The sequence below is a fragment of the Garra rufa genome, chromosome 5 (assembly GCF_049309525.1).
Source record: "Garra rufa chromosome 5, GarRuf1.0, whole genome shotgun sequence".
In the NCBI taxonomy this organism is placed as follows: Eukaryota; Metazoa; Chordata; class Actinopteri; order Cypriniformes; family Cyprinidae; genus Garra; species Garra rufa.
Window position 1 is genome coordinate 10846730 of NC_133365.1, and position 22243 is coordinate 10868972.

Sequence of the window (22243 nt, forward strand, 5' to 3'; positions counted from 1 at the left end):
ATTACAGTAAATGGCGAAGAAACCCAATGAAGTGCTGTAATTAATGCAATCAAATTCTCTTTATCATCAAACGCACCATGACCATTAGTTCAGTGGCTGTTGCTCAAGACAATCAAAGCTGCAGCTCATTTAAAATGTTAAAATTCAATTCTGGAGCACAGTGTTTAATTATACAGCATCATTGCATTATTTTAATACCCAGAGTGAAAGGTCTATAATATGCAGATGGAGTTATTCATTAACATTCAAATTCATCTTAGTGATCTGCCATCTCTACATCTTTATGCTTAAATCTATACTGTCTTGTTACAGTAGGCAAATTGGGTCATAACCAACCAAACCTTGAACCTTTAAACGTCCAGCAGCGATTACTCCAGTCTTCAGTGTCACATGTGCTAATATATGATTTGTTGCTCAAGAAACAACAAATCATACTATTTTTGTGAATAAAAATATATCTGAAATAGTACTATTTGCAACCTGGTCTCATGACGAAAACGTACCTCTAGGAGCTTTTTCTGAAGACACAAACTACCATGTACTTTCGTAACAAATTCGATGTTAAATGTCCACTGGGTGGCACTAAAAGTGTGTTTTTTCGGAACAGATGAATGTACTTATGGTACGTTTTATGTGACGTTGTTTTTGTATGCATCACTGCAGTTCTGAAATGTCCATTGAGTGGAGCTAACTCTAATGCTCCGTGATGTTTTAAAATAACATACCATCTGCACTAAACCTTAACCTACAAAACAAGAGCGATGTAAAAACGCAATCACAAGAATGCCATTTATCTATCAACGTGAATCAAGGGATTCGTACCCAATAATTACATGCTGGTTGACTTATCGGTACATATTTCACATATGTGACCCTGGACCACAAAACCAGTCATAAGGTTAAATTTTACAAAACTGAGATATATACATCATATGAAAGCTCAATAAATAAGCTTTCTATTGATGTATAGTTTGTTAGGATAGGACAATATTTGGCCGAGATACATCTATTTGAAAATCTGGAATCTAAGGGTGCAAAAAAATCAAAATACTGAGAAAATCACCTTTAAAGTTGTCCAAATTAAGTTCTTAACAATGCATATTACTAATCAAAAATTACATTTTGATAGGTTTACAGTAGGAATTTTACAAAAAAACTTCATGGAACATGATCTTTACTTAATTTCCTAATGATTTTTGACATAAAAGAAAAAGCAATCATTTTGACCCATACAATGTATTTTTGGCTACTGCTACAAATATACCCCAGCGACTTAAGACTGGTTTTGTGGTCCAGGGTCACATATTACAAAAAATATGACAAGGACGTCATCAGACAAGGTAGAATATTTTGTAATAAATGTTTTTCCTGCCACATTTGATCAATTTAATTGCTGAATTAAAGTATTCATGTATATGAAAAAAAACTCTTACAGACCTGAAACTTTTGAATGGTAGTGTACAGTGGGGAAAATAATTATTTGATCCCCTGCTGATTTTGTACGTTTGCCTACTGACAAAGAAATTATCAGTCTATAATGTAAATGGAAGGTTTATTTGAACAGTGAGAGACTGAAAAACAACAAAAAAATCCAGAAAAACGCATTTCAAAAAAGTTATAAATTGATTTGCATTTTAATGAATGAAATAAGTATTTGATCCTCTATCAATCAGCAAGATTTCTGGCTCCCAGGTGTCTTTTAAACAGGTATTGAGCTGACATTCGGAGACTCTGTTAAAGGGAGGAGGAGGAATGCTGCCTATGACCCCCAAGAACACCATTCCCACTGTCAAACAAGGAGATGGAAACATTATGCTTTGGGGGTGTTTTTCTTGTAAGGGGACAGGACATCTGCACTGCATCAAATGGACAACTGGCAAGGCCATATACCGTAAGATTTTGGGTTAGAACCTCAGAGATGGGTATTCCCAGCATGACAATGACCCAAAACACATGGCTCAAGAAGATGCACATTAAGGTCCTGGAGTGGCCTAGCCAGTCTCCAAACCTTAGAAAATCTGTGGAGGGAGCTGAAGGTTTGAGTTACCAAATGTCAGCCTCGAAACCTTAAAGACTCGGAGAGGATCTGCAAAGAGGAGTGGGACAAACCTGGTAGCTACAAGAAACGTCTGACCTCTGTGATTGCCAACAAGGGTTTAGCTACGTCATGTTTTGCAAAGGGGTCAAATAATTATTTTACTCATTAAAATGCAAATCAATTTATAACTTTTTCAAAATGTGTTTTTCTGGATATTTTGTTGTTATTCTGTCTTTCACTGTTAAGATAAACCTACCATTAAAATTATAGACTGATTATTTCTTTGTCAGTGGGCAAACATACAAAATCATGCATATGCACCATATTTTCACTTGAGGGACTTCGGAAGTTTATACAAAGGAGTAAAACTGTTGGTAATAATGCTTTCATAGCAACAGCTGCTTTGGAGACACTTGTAGACAATCAAATACCAAAGTGTTTCTTCACCAGGGTCAAACAGAGCTATGCAGAGTATTTCGGAATTTGCTGAATTTATATAAATATTTTCTTAAAAGCTTTTCAACCATCTAAACAGGAGGTATATTACCACATTATCAAACACCATCTCTATTCGCTCCCTTCTTTTCAAAGCAGATGAGCTCCAGCGCTTACATAAAGCTGACGTTGGCTAACATAGCCTGTTGAGGCTGGTGAAAGTGTGGACAGCACAGAGGCAGCCGCTCCATCCAGCGGACATCCATTTTATCAGCGTCAGGGTGACTGAGTGCATGGCTGTCATGGGGATGAGATACGGCAGGCTAAGGTCCCATCTGATGTCCTGACAGTGTCTGCTCACCCCTGGCCTGCCCAGCTGTGAGTCCTCCTCGCTCATAGTGTGTGACAGGCAGACTCAGGGACAGCTAATGCACAGAACATGCCCCATAAAACAAAAGGAGTGAATAATGTAGAGGGGCCTTTTTTTACAGTTCAGGATAAATTACCTTGACATCTTGAGAAAGGTCTTGAGAGGAAGCCAATATGAAGTTTTATAGCCCCAGTCTTGCTCTTGAAGGCTCACTATTGGAGCTTTCATAATTACACAAGACTAACCTCCGGCTGTGTTTATGGCATATTTTAAAAAAATACATAAAATCTCACTGGCAAGAGATGGAAATCTGTGTAGCTAAAGGTTTCAGAGGTCAGAATATCTTAGTCTTCAATATAAAAGGTCCAAGACACACTGAAAATCTGGCATTTGGAATCTTATCGAACCTGGACTTTTTAGGAACAAAAAAAGTGTAATAAGTGTAATTTTTTAACTGAACTCAACTGAGACGTATAAATCACCTGAAAGCTTTCCATTGATGTATGGTTTGTTAGGATAATACAATATTTGGCAGAGATACAACTATTTGAAAATCTGGAACCTGAGGGAGCAAAAAAAAATAAATAAAAAAATATTGAGAAAATCGCCTTTAAAGTTGTGCAAATGAAGTTCTTAGCCACGCATATTATTAATCAAAAATTTATATTTGATATACTTACTGTAGAAATGTATAAAAATATCTTCATTAAACATGATCTTTACTTAATATCCTAATGATTTTTGGTATGAAAGAAAAATCTATAATTTGGACCCATACAATGTATTTTTTTATTGCTACAACTATACCTGTGCTACTTAAGACTGGTTTTGTGGTCCAGAGTCCAGAGGAAAAAAAAAAAAAAAAATTATATATATATATATATATATTTCTGTGTCGCTTCAGATTAAGTTTAAATTAAAATTTACTTAATTGTATTGCTGATGTTAAATTGAAAAAATCTAAAATATTTGATATTTATGTTTTTTTCAATTTAACATCAGCAATACAATTAAGTAAATTTTAATTTAAACTTAATCTGAAGCGACACAGAAATAATGAAAAATTACTAATGGTAAATAGAAAGTATTACATTAAAAAAAATCACTAATAGTCTCAGACCTTTGGATTTGATTATTTTAAAGCTACTACTACTACTGCTATTAAATAAAATAACTATATATGGAAGTTTAGCTAGAGACTATATAGATTTTCTCCCTACCTTCAAAGTAGAAACACACAGAGCCCCCTTGTGGCTGATTTGAGAGGACTGATACAGAGTTCACACAAATTAATCAAGGGTTTGTGCAAATTAGCCTCTTCTTATTATTTAGGTTGAGGGAGCTTCCCATAATTTAGAAACACAGCTGCTTATGAAAGCACAAGAGGCATTAGACACGAAACGCAGGCACCCAAGTGTTCATTAAAAATCTTTTTGGCAAGCACCTTTTCCATTGTAAGTCCCTTCGCGTAATTCGCCGCCAAGATCTTCGCTGATTAGCTTGTTATGTGTGAGTGACATGTCTCTCTTTTGAGACCTTGAGCCTGATGATTCCCCATTCCAAACAGCAGGTGGATTGAGCGAGGCCTTTGTTCACGACTAACGAGACACAAAGAAGATTGACACACAGCATCGGGAGGAAAAGGTCTCTAAGGGAAGCGTTGTTTGATGAGATTATGCTGTGGAAACAAAACTGAGGCTATCCCTGTTTTCCCAGGGAAAAAAATCCTTCAAATGAATTCACTGTGAGAGGAAAGAGAACATTTATAAAGAAGAAACCGAGCTGTGAAGGTGCGTCAAAGCATCTGAAGACAACAATTTCTGCGTTGCTTTGAAAGTAACTGTGATGGTTGATTATAATCAGTATACAAAGCCCAACTTAAAACCCCATTTTAACAAAAAACAGTCTGTGGCTACACCTTAAACAATAATGGTCTGGATAAAACCACTCTCTTCTCGGTATGCTAACGTCGTCAAGTGAGAAGCCACAATAACATCCTAGAAAAAGGGATCTGTTACCCCCAAGTCAAAAATCTGTCATTAAAATGGAAATTGCCTCAGATAAGAGTCAATGAAGGTCAATTAAGAACTCTAATAGGCACAAAAAGAGATAAAGCCTTCAAAGGCCTTTCAGCAGAAAATATCTGCACATACTGTATGACAAAGCCAGACCGCAGAGAATACATTTACGAAAATGAAATCATTCCTACATGGAAAGCACATAATGATAAAATGCAATTCAAACCACTATATTAGCTATTGTCAAGATTATAATTATTATAAGTTTGAACAGTCTGAACAGATTTCCATATTTTTCAACATTGCAATTATAGTGACATTATAAACCTTAACAGTTTAAATCAGCTATGAATAATGTGTTTTAAATCATGGCTTTTAACAAATGTGGGGAAAAAAAAATCTATAAATCAAGCCACAAATTGTGAGAAATTCAGGATTTGTGATACTTTAACATTTTGCTCTGGATCTAGTGCTCATCTTGGGTTGCCTCCAGAAACACTTTGCAAATGGGTTTATATTAAAGGCTTAGCTTACTTTTATCCTATGGAAAAAGAAAATGCAGCTTTCTGCTATATAACTGATCCTGCGCTCCACACTATAGCACTATTTCCGCCCCTGAATAAAAAATTTGAAAAAATTAGCAAAAAACATAAATTGCGCCTTTTTATCTCACAATTCTGCCTTATTTTCTTTGCAAATTTTAGTTTACATCCTGCCGTTTATAGAATTGTGTGATATTAACTTCTTATGAATTCAGACTTTTTTTTTTAAAGAATTCTGTGATATAAACTTGAAATTCTGACTTTTTTCTTGGAATTGCGTCATTTAAACTTGCAATTCTGACTTTTTTCTTAGAATTCTGTAATATAAATGTAAAATTCTGACTTTTTCTTGGAATTGCGTGATATAAACTTGAAATTCTGTCTTTTTCTTGGAATTGCGTCATATAAACTTGCAATTCTGATTTTTTTTTTCTTGGAATTCTGTACTATAAATGTAAAATTCTGACTTTTTCTTTGAATTGCATGATATGAACTCGCAATTCTGACTTTTTTTCCTCAGAATTCTGTGATATAAACTTGAAATTCTGGCTTTTTCTTGGAATTGCGTGATAAAAACTTGCAATACTGACTTTTTTTTTTAAAGAATTCTGTGATATAAACTTGAAATTCTGACTTTTTTCTTGGAATAGCGTGATATAAACTCGCAATTCTGATTTTTTTGTCAGAATTCTCTGAAGTAAACTTGAAATTCAGATTTTTTTTTAATTGCGTAAAATAAACTCGCAATTTAATTTTTTCTCAGAATTCTGTGATATAATCTTGAAATTGCGTGATATAAACTCGCAATTCTGACTGTTTTTCTCAGAATTATGTGATACAAACTTAAAATTCTGACTTTTTCTTGGAATTGCGTGATATGAACTTTGATATGAATTGTGAGTTTAGGTCTCGCAATTCTGCCTTTTATAACTTGCTATTGCGAGTTATATCACGCAGTATTGATTGAAGAAAATTCTGAATTGCAAGTTTATATCACGCAATTCCAAAAAAAATCAGAATTGTGAACAATTCTTTTACAACTCACAATTGCGAGTTTATATCATGCAATTCTGAGAGAAAAGTCTAAATTGTATGATAAAAAGATTTTTAAAAAAAATTATGATTCTGTGGTGGAAACTGGCTTTCATACCACACAGACTCCGTACATACAAAACTGGCTGTGCCTAAATGCTTTACTAGGCCACCAACACCAAACACTGAAAGACTAAAACAACAAAATATACCCAACTCTGTGCTACTCAGCATAAACTATATTCCCTTCTGCTTAGAAAAAGCGGTTTGTGGTTACCTCATGACTGATTGTGGCCGGTGAAATCCATTACTTTGCACATTGTTTTGCACTCCATTTCATTTGTGTGCACCAACAATGTTCAATCTCAAACACACTGGTTTCAGCAATCCAGCTGCATCACCTGCTGAAAGCACATTCAAGGCTGAAGGACATTAAATTGTTTGTGAATTTAACTTCCAGACTGTATCTTTTAGGTAAAACAGTGAGTAGGCCACATGTTTCTGACAAATAATATGATGTTACGCTCAAAGCACAGAGCTTAGAGTCTGGCCTTCACTTTGCTGTTGTGCTGCAGATTGAAAAATCCATTAAAAATTAAGTACTTTATTCTAAAGAAGATTGAAAGGAAAGGAAAACATGTCTGTCCAATGTCCAAACACATCAGAAAACTGAAATCAGTAACCAAAGTCTTTCATTGAAGTCGAAACGTGAGTAAATAAAACATTCTGTATAGAAAAGCATGAAATCAGACAGACACTGCAAATATATTAAACAGCATCTGATGATACATTTCTTACTGATGATTTCTGAACAGTTTGATATCTTAAAGGTCAATTGCTTCCACTGTCTGGAACTCCTGTTAGCTTGCAGTGAATGTATTTTGCTTAGAGGTTATTCCTGAAATGTATGCAGAAACACTAGTGAAATATGCTGATCAGGCTGAGAATGGCCTAGGCTGGTCATATCTGCTTGTGTATGCTGGTTAGGATCTGTCTGTGACCTCCACATCCTTGAGAACTCATCTAATAATTGCACTGATCACACTGTTCTCTATATGCATTTAAGTGGTTTTGACCACCATCTTTTAGACACTTCTGCATGAAACCAACATATTAAGCAGATTACCAAGTCAAAACAACAAAAGACTCACAAATCTGTGTGGTAAACATCAGTTCTCACTTTTGAGATGAGTCTCTATAAACACTGCCTCACAGTGGAAGCATTAGGAGAAAAAGACAATTTAATCTTCAATGTCCTAAGAAAAAAATAAAAACAAAGTCATAGTTTCGACATAAAAGTTAATCATTGCATTTTAAATAAACACCATGCTTCCAATATGCAAGAACTAGTGGCTACATTGGCCATTTTGCATATCAAACTGATCAAGAAGTGATCATTAAAAGCGTTTAAACCTATGAAACAGCTTTTAGATTTAAAGAAAGCTGCTACATTCTAAAATTGAAAGAGATTCTAAGTTTCTAAGCTCACACTAGCCAAGTCAATTACCTTGCAATTGTCAGTTTAAGGGAAGAAATGGATTCAGTTTTGCCTGGCAGCATTTCAGTGTCCACTCTGAAATGGCCTGTCGAGAACACTGACAACCTGACATGGTTCTGATTAGGAGTGAAGCTGAGAGCATATGCCCTCTAAACGAAAACCCCTCTCAGGATGGGACTTTTGCTTTTTCATCCCTCCATATCTCAAAATCCATTTATGAAGTTGACATATTTGTTTATTTTATATGCTCTACACATCTTTCAAACAACTGGAAGATGTGTGAAGGGTGCAGTGGCAGTTCTGAATCATGGTGCCTCTTGCAAGATCAGACATGAGACGACACTATTACCTGTTGAAATCCTGTGGAAATGACATACAATTTCGATACAGAGAAATGCACTGATGAATAAAAAATGCTGATTATGCATATTAACTAGCATGTATTTGAAGCAGAGGCACATTTTATTTTGCGATTTGGTTATCTTGACATGTAGGCCCACTGTGTTGTTTTAAGAACACGCTGACATTAATTCATCTAGATCCTTTATGCCAATAGAATAAGTTGAATAGATTTAATTTTGATAACATATGCCTGTAACAGAGTTGAAATGCTGTATAAGTAAATAAAACAATAAAAATTGCTCTCAAAATTACGTCAGGATGCTTGTAAGTAGAATTTTGATAGTAACTGGATGACTTTAGATACAATTTTTAAATGCACCCAGCCAACTGTGTATGTGGGGGGCAATGTGTGGGTGTCGGTGTGTGCATGCATGGTCACCTTGCCTGACTCAATCTCATGCTGAGTGTCAAACAAGTGACCGCAGGACACTAATGAGGACCAGATCTGAGCCAGCTCAACATTCAACACCTACACCCTCAACACCACAGAAATCTGACCAGCCACAACTCCTTTAGTGAATTTCTAGAAACCTAAAAAAAAATGAACCCAAGTAAGCTACAAACACAATCCACAAACCATGCAAACTTTAAAAGAACCAATACTACAAATCCAACCCTAATCTTACCACCATTTTTGACTCCATTTTTCAACATATTATTTGATATGGCCTATTTGATATAAGTATTTCTGCTGTAATTTATGTCAATGCTTGTTTTTAAACTTTTTTATTAACAGAAACTTGTGTGTGTTTATATTTGCTTTTTGGGTTGCATTTTTAGTGTGAATGGACCAAAACTGAGGCTACGTTTACACTAGTGCATTTTCTTTTTAAAATGCATAACTTTTGCTATGGTTACACCTGTCGTTTACACTACTGTACTCTTCCATTTTCAACCCTCAAAAACAGATGCTGCAGACCCCCTTTTTTAACAAACCAAACATCCAGGATTCTGTTTCAGTGTAAACGGACTAAATCTGAGGCTACATTTACACGAGTGTGTTTTCGCTTTAAAAATCATTACTTTTGCTATGGATATGCCTGTAGTTTCCAATCCTTGAAAACAGAGACTTTAAAAAATGTTGCAGACCCAGTTTTAGTTTGAAAAATCTGGGGCTACATTTCAGTGTATACGGACCAAAACTAAGGCTATGTTTAAATTAGTGCATTTTTGTTTTAAAGCACATAACTTTTGCTATGGTTATGCCTGATGTTTTCACTACCCCAGAGTTTTTGACCCTCGAAAACAGAGACTTTCGAAAAAGCTGCAGACCCCCAGAGTTGTGTTTCAGTGTAAACGGACCAAAACTGAGGCTGTGCTTATACTAGTGCATTTTCATTTTAAAACGCATAACGTTTGCTATGGCTACGCCTGTCGTTTACACTGCTTCCAGTGTTTTCAACCCTCAAAAACATAGACTTTCGAAAATGCTGTGGACCCCATTTTACTTTGAAAACTTTGGGATTGCGTTTCAGTGTAAGCAGACAAAAACTGAGACTACATCAACATCAACATTACTGTTGTGTCTAATTTCGAAGGCACAATTAAAAGTAACCGTTACATTGCAAAATAAAAAAATTATAGTATTTTTACACCTCAAGGAATAACAGCCTGAACGATCATGTGACATGTGTTTTCGGTTGTGTAGTGTAAATGGTGATCATTTCTGAAATGCATTGAAAATGCCAGTGTATGTGAGGATCGTTTTCATTTTGAAACAGTTTTAAAACTAAAACGCACTAGTGTAAATGGCCTGAGACTTTTAAAAAAACGATTCGCTCTCATTCACTCAGCATATCCTTGATGAACGTGTAAACAATAATATTGAGCTTATTATGAATATTATGGTTACGTGATGTGCATTTTCGTTTGTGTAGGGTGGATGGAGACCGTTTCTGAAATGCAGTGAAAACACCAGTGTAGATGCCGTTTTAAAACAAAAGTGCATTAGTGTAAGCATGGCTTTAAGCTCTAATTATTTTTACAAATAAATTAATTAATTTAAAATCATTCTGTGGCCCCCTTGGAAGTTTGCTGAGGCCCCAGCCCTCTGGTTGAGAACCAGTGCTCTAACCCCCAAGTAACCCAACACCTATAACCCAAACAAAAACGAACCACACTCAACAGATCTCAAACTAAAATTGAAACCACAATTCTGCAGGCCCATTATTCTTCTTACAATGTCCCCTAATCAAATGTTTTAAAGTTTAAAGCTCATTTAAGACAAATGCAAAGCAACAGGGAAAAAGACACAGAGCGATTTAAACATACACAGTAACACTGGGGAAGAAAGGCATGGTGAACTCATGAGATTAGAGGCAAGGACTGATCAGATGGCTTTGTGCAGATCCAAACAGAATATTCTCTTATATAATGGCCCAGGCGCTAATCCCTCAACACCACTGCCCTGCAGTTGTTCTTCACTCACCATAACTGCCATTACAGGCTGATTATGGCCATCAGAGACACATTTCAATAGATGATTGAAAAGCCTGGATTCAGCTGGTGCTCACACACTGATTTAAAATACCCTGATCTGGGGGATTATAAAGTAAATTAAGCCAAGCAGCAGCTAACATGATAAACAAATCATCCAAAACAAACATATTTTCATGAGAAAGTAAATATGATACACATGGAATACATATGTTTGCACTTAAATTCATAATGCATTTACTGCACAGTTGGAGGACAAAGCAAATCATACCTGTAAATGATATCAATCAGATTGATTATGCAGTTTTCATATTACAAACATAGTTCACATAGGGTCATGATTTGCAGTGTATTGAGTAATTCAGGTGAATTTCCCCTGACACACTGACCTAAATACACCCTGAAAGAGCTTCTTAAAGACATCAGTGCTGACTCCTTTTCATCAACATTTGAAGATTTCGCTTTTATATTCATCCAAACCCACTAGTTTATACATCAAAACGCTCATCTTCTTATTTAGCAGATTGTTTATCTAAAAAGGACCTATTATTTCAATGCTCAGGTAGCCACCCATTGACTGGCAGCTGCATTCACAAACTGTTGTGAAGGTACCAATCCTCCTTCAATAACTGCGCATCGCTTTAATATCTTAAAATCAAATGACTACAAGCACTGCTTGAATTAAACGGTAAGTGAACCATAACTCTAACATATTGAACCTTTATCACAGATAATGAAACGCTTGCTCTAACACTGGCAGCATGAAAACAAACACACTTCAATCTCACCTCGAACATTGGAGATGCTCCTTTTTCGGGTAGTGTACATCCCAGCAGCTCGGCGAGGAACTTTGCCATATAAATGTGTGTTGTGTGTTTCGCCGGTAGATTGAAAACGCCGCTGGCTGGCTCTGGTTACTCTCACTACAGTGCCTACAGGTAGTCTTGTTCCAGCAGCGGTTTACTACAGCACAACAGACCGATTTTTCGCCCCCTAGACTTTCCTTTCAGCATTTCTGTGACTCTGAACTCATATTATTCATTTTAAAGGTGTGACAGCTCATTGTCTTTGTCTAGTCAAGAGCGCATGTGTCTGCATACGGCGGCTTGCGAGCACAGCGAGTCGAGCTCATTGAAAGCCACTTGTAATCCTTGTGTAGGGGAGGGAGGAATCGGTGAGGGGACACACAGATGTAAAGCTCCGACAGGTTGCCTACTTCTTTCTGGAATCTCAAAGAAGTTTTTGGCCTGTTATCATATCTAAGGATCAAACTTTCACGCTATAAACCATCAAAAGTGTGAAATAAGTAAATAAACCGAATTTAGACTATTAGGCTACATTTAGGATTATGCATTGCTAGATTGCATGCAAATTATGTTTAATTAGTGTCAATTTTACAGTCACATTTTTGTTTAATTATATTAATTGAGGAGTGGGTTTTTCCTCGCCTAACGAGTTTAGGCTATGCATCGTTCTTTTGAGTCTTTTGTAAATCAGTGACTCAGTTTTTCTGATGAATGGGGACGGATCTGAATGATTCTTCAAATGTTGATTTGTGACACAACGGTTAAAAGATTCATTCTTCCAGAATAAAAATTTCCTGATAATTTACTCACCCCTAATTTACTTATGTCGAAAAGACATTATAAGGTTTTTGAGGAAAACATTCCAGGATTTTTCAATGGGAGGACGTCAAAGGGAGTAGGGATGTGCATATCGATCCTAAAGTATCGATATATCGATACTGATGCGAGTATCGAAAGTATCGATACTCAAATTGAAAATATCGATACTAAGGTGTGTTTTATTTACCAGTGATTTTGTTTATTTAACAAAAAGCCAGGAGTACAATGTGCATTTAATTGGATGCATAACCTATGTTGGAGAATAACTGTTCAGGATAGAACACTTTTCCTACTCATGTGACCGCACGCAAATGATGCAAGACAGAACCAATCAATCACAGAGAGCATTCACTCCCTTTAGACAGTGCATTCAAACAGGGCTGTGTTTCCTAAAAGTATCATAAGAAATCATTGATGCTTTTGGGAACGACAGCCCTGTACAATGCTTATCAGAGGACAGAAAATAAAAAAAATGTTTGAGCTATTTCTCAATAAACAAACTGAAACTGAAGCTTACATAATTTGCATTTCACAAGTGCAATTACATTTCTTTAAATTAACACTTAAAGTTCATTGATCATGTTTTGTAGTAACGTTAATATAAATTATACACTGGCAGAATAAAAATGTTGTATTTTATGTGTGCAACAGCCTGTCACTGGCAGCCCCTTATGAAACCAAGTATTTTCAACTGTAGGTTTTGTAGTTACCACTAAAGTAAACATATTTTAACCACGTGTAGAAAATAAAATTTAATTAGTTGCATATTAAATGTTAAAATGCATTTCAAATATAAAGTGTAAAAGGTTATAAAAAAGGGCATAATTACATATTTTACATTTTATAATTTATAATTACATAATTAAAAAATTAAGTTTAGAAGTATCGTATCGGTATCGATATCGATGATACTGGCCTTAAAAATATCGGTATCGTATCGAAAACAAAATAAGTGGTATCGCCCATCCCTAAAAGGGAGCCAACGGTTGAAGATCCAAATTAAAGTTTCAGTGGAGAAGAGCTTCAAAGGGCTCTACACGATTTCAGGCGAGAAATAAGGATCATCTAGTTATTTAGTTAGTATTATTTTCTAAAAATAATCAAAAACAAATTAAAAATGATATACTTTTTAACCACAAATGCTCCTCTTGCAGTAGTTTCGATGCGTGTCCTGACTTCACAATAATGTAATCAGGTTGAAATGGTCGTGATGGTGGTTAGTTTGGCTGATAGCTGTTTGTCAACACTGTCAGACATTAAAGGGATAGTTAACCCAAAATTGAAAATTTTATGTTAATCTGCTTACCCCCAGGGCATCCAAGGTGTAGGTGACTTTGTTTCTTCAGTAGAACACAAACCAAGATTTTTCTGTTCTGTCAGTTCTGTCATCACTGTCAGATTAATATTTTGATGATATTTTATATTTGTTGTGGAATTGTTGGTCACATGTGAAAGTGTAATCTGTCTACTAACATGAGAATGTGTTTTGAAATGTTAAAAACATCTAGAATGCTGTTATAGTTAAAATTATATTACACAGTTCAAGAAAAAAAAAGAGAAAAGTTGGGAGGTTGCATCAAAGCATAGCTCAGTAGCTTAGTACATATAAGATACAGTACATAAATTTAGTTTAATTTGTCTGAGTACAAGGCTTTATTTTTTCGATTTTGCACCCTGTTTTGTCCCACTTCTCAAGAATGACTGGTTTGTTAAGATCGGTAAGGTTTAGGGTTGGGTTTGGTGTAGAAGATATTTCCAATTAACTTTTAGCGACACTCCCCGGATATTTGAATTCAATCCCCAATAATTCTGACTGCAAGGAAAATGGCAAATAGTAAGTTATTAAAATTCCCCTTTGTGTTAAATAGAGGAAAGAAAATCACAGATGTTTGGAATGACATGAGAGTGAGTAAACAATGACTATTCTACAATGAAATATTCTCAGGTGAGTAAATATTACAGAGTTATACAGATAGAGCATGATGTAAATAGGAGATTGAGTTAAAAATATAATTAATTATTAAATAATAAATAGCATTAGAGTGGAATATGACTATTTGAGGTTGGCTTGCATTCAGACATAATGCTATATGTTGTACTTCAACAGCCTGCTGATGCAGGACCTGATGCCTGATGGTAGCAGTGAGAGTAGTCCATGGCTTGAGTGACTGGAGTCTCTGGAGATCCTCTTTCCTCATGTCCAGGAGATGACCTGAATGCGTAAAAACCCAGAGTAAAATCCTACAGTTAAAATCCAAATGTGTCCAGAGCTTTTTAACATAGACTGATGGGCTGGTGGTGAACATAAATAATGCAAACAGAACAGCAGGATAAAGAGACTCGCACAGTCTGTCCCTGGCATGAAATCATAATTCACACTTTAATGTTTATCAAATGTGACTGAGAATCACAAATTAAATCGTTGCCCGGGTCCAAGCTCGCATGGGCAGTGGGTGGTCATAAGCAGGTGTGTGACAGCGACAGCTCTGGCAGGGTGTGATTAGGCACATTTGATGCAAATTGTGCTTTGCCATCACTGTTAGAAATCCAGCATCAAATGTGTCCTATGGCTAGAGCTACTGCACCTCTGAACCAACCTTCACTTTATATTTCTGGCACAAGGATGCTTTCTATTAAATTTCGTTTGTTCCCTTCTGTTTTAAAGACAGTAGCACTCAAGCTGCATGAACTTTATAGCCTGATGATCATATACTCCAGCATGATTTAAAAATAGGTTTCTGTGAAAGAAAAACATCTCTTAGTAAAGGTAAAGAGATCTGGGGATATCTAATGCCGACTAATCCTTCATTCACTCTTACACCCTATGAACAGAGTCCCATCTGTTTGCGCTGACCTTTCATGACCGCCGTTTCGTTTTTTGGATGGGCGTGTGTGGCTTGATGACAAAAGGGGTTTAAATTCCCTTTCATGTGTATTTTAGGGATTAACGTTTAATTTTCTATAAACCTGCCAGTCTGTTATTGAACAGCTATCAGTCATATGCTCTATGTTCAGATGCTGAAAATGACACAATTAACACTAAAGCCATAGCAACACTTTTGTTGGATTTGGCAAATCTGTGTATGTACAAACCTGTCATGTATTCTGCGGATGTGTGAATGTTTTCAGTGTGAGGTGTCATAGGTAGGCATCCAACTCGCTGTCAGACAGCTCTGTCATGTACTCAGCTTTAAATTCTCTGATATCCAAGCAGCTGAAAGAGGTCTCCATGGTAATACTGCAATTGCTTTCTTGTGACATTGACTGTGATAATACCAAGAATGCACTGTTCCTTAGAAGCACACATAGTTTTACACTTTTTGTGTAATATTTGTATAATGTTTAATACACAACTCTCTGGAATATAGCTGAAATTCTCATTGTTCTCTAGCACTGTTCTGTGGTCACTTATGTAGTTGGTAAGCAGTTTGGATTTTGTTAACTGAACCCCTATGGCCTGAACTTTTTACTTGTATTACACAAACAAATTGGTATAGAAGCTATTTTCACTCAGAAATGCAAAGAAACTTTACAAAATACTACAAAGAAACATCAGGTAACACATTAAATTAAATGTGAAATTCTGAAATAGAAAAACTGAAATAGTATTTTCTTGTAAAGCATACTTCAGTAATCTTCAATATGTTTTATTTACCTTCGATAAATGATTTTTAGAGAAATTAAATAGAAGTTAGACTTTCAAAATATTTATTTCCATATTCTTATCAAATTTTTACACTGTATTTTTTTTTACAATCTTTTTAAGGGATAGTTTACTCACAAATGAACGACCCTCATGTCATTTCAAACCTGTAAGACCTTTGTTCATCTTTGAAACACAAATTAAGATATTTTTAATGAAATCTGAGAGCTTTCTGACCCTGCATAGACAGAAACTCAACACATTCAAGGCCCAGAAAGGTAGTAAGGACATTGTTAAAATAGTCCATGTGACATCAGGGGTTCAGCCTTATGTTATAAAGCTATGAGACTACTTTGTGTGCACAAAGAAAACAAAAATAACAACTGTATTCAACAATCTTCTAACATGCATTAAGAAGACTACCATGGAGCTGGCATTCTTACATAGAACCCAGATGCACTATGCCTATGACCTATTATTGGCCTCAATATTACGCATTTTTATGGTTATCTGTATCAGCCATCTTCAAAAACCAATTTGCTTATAAAATAATTTAAAAACATTTATGTCAGAGCCCTTGTTATTCTTTTTTTTTTTTACATTAATTTTAATTTTTACACACTCTAAAAAGTGCTGGGTTAAAAAATAACCCAACCATAACCCAGCTGCTGGGTAACTATGGGACAGAACACGCGTTGGGTTGTTTTGACCCAAGTGCTGGGTTAAATCATTTGACCCAAAATGCTGGGTTGTTTATTTGACCCAACCAGTGGGTCAGATTAACTGTGTTGCTGGGTTAAAAACTACCTAAGTATTGGGTTATTTGTTGTCTAATTGCCTTGCTACCTTTATATTTACCAATAATAATATATAAATCACAAAAGAATGTAAAATTTTTATTGTTTTTCTGTAATACAGTTACACAACACAAAAAAATGCATCTGTATATGTCAATTTAATGAGTTTTCATATTTCTTTTTAATACAGTTTTCAAATAGGTGCAGCTGTCACACATTTTGTCCAACCCTTACAGACACAAATAATGGTTTTAGTAGATCAGTTTCTTTTAAACACAAAACTGTAAACAAGGCACACTATATTCATATTCTTTATGTCAACATTGCAGCAGCAGAACACTCAAAAATGAATTATTACCAAATTAGAATCATTCCAAACATTATGCCATTAAAACTTAGCCAAACAAAGAGTCCACCAGACAATTCTTACAATTTAAAACATGTTACAAGTGGCCAAGAAAAAAAACTTTTGCCCTCAAAAACTTCACACATGAAGACTTATGTCCATCAATATGATATACAGCAAGCTGGAGAAATTCCCAGGCAACAAGTCCGCTTCAATGGCATGGCCTGGAACAATGGCGATGGTCTAGAAATGTCGTTGTCTCATCCCAAGGCTCAAATCCACCATGTTGGTCCCCACCTGTTAATTATACGGCATTTAGTCTTGCAACATAACTAACATTTTAAGTTAAGTGTATTTTATGAACATAAACATAGAGGCATGAAATAAATGCTCATTTTGCTTCTCAACTTTTCATACAGTTGTGGTCAAAATTATTAGAACACTAGTATTTTCACCTGCTAAATAAGGTTTTAAGTCAGTGATTTCTCTTTTGCTGTAGTGTGTCAGTAGGAAATATCGGTTTACATTTCCATTCATTTTGCCATTAATTGTGATAATCCAGTGACATTTTTGTTTGCACAACAGCCAGTGGTCCACACAGGATCTGATCTCATCATCATCCAGAAGAACTGTGACAGCGTCTCCAAGATGCTCCAAGAGACCTGCCTGCAAAGCTACAGTACTGTTAAGAGTTTTAAGGACTTGTCTAAAAATGTCATAAAATGATGCTGTCAAAAATAATGTCATAAATAAATGTTCTTTATCAGTTAACCTTGATTAACTAAATTAAATCAACATTTGGTTTGACCATCCTTTTGCGTTTAAAGCAGCTTTTGCCCTACAGTAGGTGCACTTGCACATAGTTTTTCAGGTAGCTTTGCAGGTAGGTCTCTTGAAGCATCTTGGAGACGTTGTCACAGTTCTTCTGGATTTAGTCTGTCTCAGTTTGTTCTGTTTCTTCATGTCATTCCAGACAGACTGGATGATGATGAGATCAGATCTCTGTGTGGAGGATTGGCTGTTGTGCAAACAAAAACCTCACTGGATACACAATTAAAGGCAAAATGAATGTTTGGAAATGTAAACTGATATTTCTTACTGACACACTACAGCAAAAGATAACAAACACTGACTTAAAATATTTTTTTAGCTGGTGAAAATACTACTGTTATAATAATTTTGGCCACCACTGTGTTTATATATATATATACACCCTTATTAGAGCAGAAAACGTAAAACAAAACTTACAGGTTGTACGTCAATGAATGGCCTCCGGGATTCCGTGGTTGTGGGTCTGAAGACCTTTTATCCAGAGTGGGCAGGACTTTGAAAGCACTTTCCCCTTTAGCATCTAAACCATAGGAATAATATGCAAACTGTGAGACATATTTTATAATCAAAACAACAAACTGAAACACTTTCATATGAAGATTTCTTCATTCCTTTAAATAATGCAAATTAATTCCCACCCTCATTCAACTACTGCAGGTTAAGTTTAGGTATGGGGTCAGATTCAGGGATGTAGAATATGCTCATGCAGAATAAGGCATCAGTTTGTGCTTCATAAGTACTAATTGACAGCCAATATACAAGCTAATAAGCAACTAGTTAAGTGTTACTGTACCATTGTATTTACCAGTTGATGTGTGTCAAATACAGTTGCATATGTTTTTTATAGATTGACATATTATAAGAAAAAGCTTACCTTAAGTCATGTCACCTTATCCCTTGCTGAGCACTCGCAAGAATTAGGTCTGCAACTGTAGCCCAGTCTTCAAAAAGTCTGCCTCTGGATATAGCTTCCTAAAGTCTTGTGAAATCTGATAAAATCTGAAAAACAAATGTGGTTCAATAAGTTTAAGGTTTATACTGGTCTCCTAGTTTGTAATGCAACACAGGCATTCACTAAAATGTCGTTCACATGCCGCGCCTAAAAACGCGTGAAAACGCAAGACGCGTCGCTTTCTCATTCTTTCCAAAACGCAGCTTGCTCTCACATGCAACAATGACTGATTGCAGAACAGCAGAACCATACGTCACAGCAGTCACACGGCAGCAGCAGGCTCAGCCGGTTGTGGGCGGAGTCTCCTGCTGCGGCCCAATCAGGTCCCAATTCGCAAACTATGCGTTTTAAATAGTATTCGCAAATAGAATTAGTATGTCCCAAATCGTATTATGTTTAAAAAGTTTTCCAAAGATTTCCGGGTGGTCTAATACTTAACTTCAGAATACGACATACGGATCAATGCACCCACAACATGTTACGTGGTGAAGGAAGATTCGATTAGAACTACAAACACGCATAAAAAGTGTTTACAAAAAACTACAAACATGGCGGATATGCGCGATCAACGGACGGGTGGAGAAAGGGGTTTGAGTTATAAATAATCAATGTGTTACCTGATAAAAAAAAATATATATATTTAATGTTATCCGCGTTATATTTCATGTGCAGCAACATAATGAACTTTTAGAACTGCAGAAACAAATGATGAGAGTCTGCTGGCCAAAGAGTCCTTCGTGTTTCACTTTGAATTTAAGGATGATATTGATATGGTCATTTTCCTTAAAGAGTGTGTGAACAAAACATGCCTCAGGATTAACTGCATAGGTTTAACCTAATTTAGTTAGGTGAGTAATGTGTGGTTATTATTGTTGTCAAATGTGTGCCTTCTGTGCTATAACATTTGTTTGATTTTGTAATATTTTTTTTTTGAAAATCCAGTTAATGATGCGTATAGTGTATAGTACATGGTATTATGTACTATGAAAAACTGGTTAATCCTGAAATTATTAAGTAAAAATATAGTTTAACTATATAAAAACGTTCTATTGCTCAGGTTTTGTTTTGTTTTTTGTTTAAGCTTTGCACTCAGTTTATACTGTTTATCTTTTAAGACAACAAAAATGTTACACGCGATTAAATACATATATAATTTAAACAGGCGCGAATACACACATATATATTTATAAATATGTATTTACATTTTTTTTTTAATTAAAAACTAACTTTAAATTAAATACTGACTTGACATTAACAGCTTTGAAACACTTCACAAAGATAAGAAGTGCAATTTCTGGTGTTTATCATTAATAAATTATTTGTATTATTATTATTATTATTTTTTAAATATCATACAACACGTCATAAAGAAACAACATTAAAAATAAGAAAAGGAAAAGAAAAAATATAAGTTGATAATTACTTTCACACACTTTCGATCTGAGTTGGAGACTCCGCCCACTACCGGCTGAGCCTGCTGCCGAGGCGCTGCTGCCGTGTGACTGCTGTGACGTATGGTTCTGCTGTTCTGCAATCGGCCCTATCTCCTCACATGGCGTCTGCCGTTGCTAAGCAACCATGTCCCGTGCCTGGAAAAACGAGCTTCCATTATGAGCGTATATAGGCATCTACATTTTAAATAACGAACTTCAGTGCGCAAAAAACACGACATGTGAACGTCCGCATACACCACGAGAGATTAAGTCTAACTTTACATACTGTAGCTGAGACAACATTACATTTAAGTAATAAACAATAGTACATACCAGTCATATTGTGGTTTAACATTATTAAAGTAAGGGACATAGCGTTTTAGCTAATGCAGATAAGTTACCTCAAGGAAAAAAGCGCGAAAATGCTCAACATAAAACATATGGATCTATCGTTGGATTCGGCACGTCGCAGACATTTACTTGAAAAAATATGCCCTTAAAAGATACATTTTTGTATGGAATTATCTAATTTTGACAAAACATTACAAAGCCATACAGTATGCAGACAGTAAAGGAACTTACCCCCGTATTTCTGACCTACTCTTTCCATAAGGCGTTAAAATAAAGGCCATGTGTATACTGTAAGTTATACAAATAACACTACACACACACACACACACACACACACACACACACACACACACACACACACACTTTATATAACAATAAAGCGATTGTTGAGGCAAAAAAGTACATCGCTAGGGCTAGGCTGCTTAAGTTACAACGTTCGTCATTCACGGAATAAAATGCCAACCCCGCACAGCGACATATCAAATATTGCATTAAACAGTGAAATCAGTGTGCTCTAAAACACAACTTATTAAAAATAAAGGTAAATAATGATATAATCATATTAATTTACCTTATAATCCTGCTTGCTGCGAGGTGCGTGACCGCCTGGCGAGGAGACGAGTGAAGAATCCAGAATGTTCGATGAAGTGAAAAAAATAAACAAACCGGTTGGGTCAAAATAACCCAACCCAGGTGTTCATAGTGAAAGAACCCCTTATAGTCCATTAGACCCAGCATGATCAACCCAACTGTGTGTTTACAGTGCCTCAAACAACCCAACATTTTGACCCAGCACAATTAACCCAGCAATGTGTTTACAAAAATAACCCAGCACTTTTTAGAGTGCACCAGACATTTGTTTATATTGGTTCAAAATATCGATTATCGGTCTGCTTGTTGTGTAATAATCGGTATCTCATTGGCCCTGAAAAACACATATTGGTCGACCCTTAGAATGCAGACGCATGTGTTGTGGTTTTCTCATGAAAGCGTGACGAAGACTGACACACAGGAGCAGAACTTGTTAAATAAAGTTGTTATTTTTGTGTTCTTTGCACACAAAAAGTATTCTCATAGCTTAATAACATTAAAGTTGAACCACTGATGTCACATGGACTATTTTATCGATGTCCTTACTACCTTTCTGGGTCTTGAACGTGTTAGTTGCATTGTTGTCTATGCAGGGTCAGAAAGCTCTCAGATTTCATCAAAAATATCTGTGTTCTGAAGATGAACAAAGGTCTTACGGGTTTGGAAACTATCTCTTTAATACATCTTTGGCTTTAATATATTTATTATTAAATTTCTGTTATTACATTTAATCCAAAATTTCCATTTTAATCACAATACCCCCTCATGAAACCCTAGTGCAGGGTTCCCCAAATCTTACCCTGGAGGTCCAATGCGCTGCAGAGTTTAGCTCCAACCCTGATCACACTCACCTACCTGTTATTCTCTAATGATCCTGAAGACCTTGATTAGCATGCTCAGGCG

General features: G+C 35.8%; 1 long non-coding RNA gene across 1 annotated transcript; it reads right to left on the reverse strand.

The window, feature by feature from the left end:
• Positions 1–17360: 17360 nt before the first annotated feature.
• LOC141335903 (uncharacterized) lies at positions 17361–21572 on the reverse strand. The gene is made up of 4 exons (XR_012355644.1): positions 21321–21572; positions 18888–19012; positions 18431–18533; positions 17361–17479 (listed from the first exon to the last, which is right to left on the reverse strand). It is a non-coding gene; the product is annotated as an uncharacterized lncRNA (long non-coding RNA).
• Positions 21573–22243: the final 671 nt, after the last annotated feature.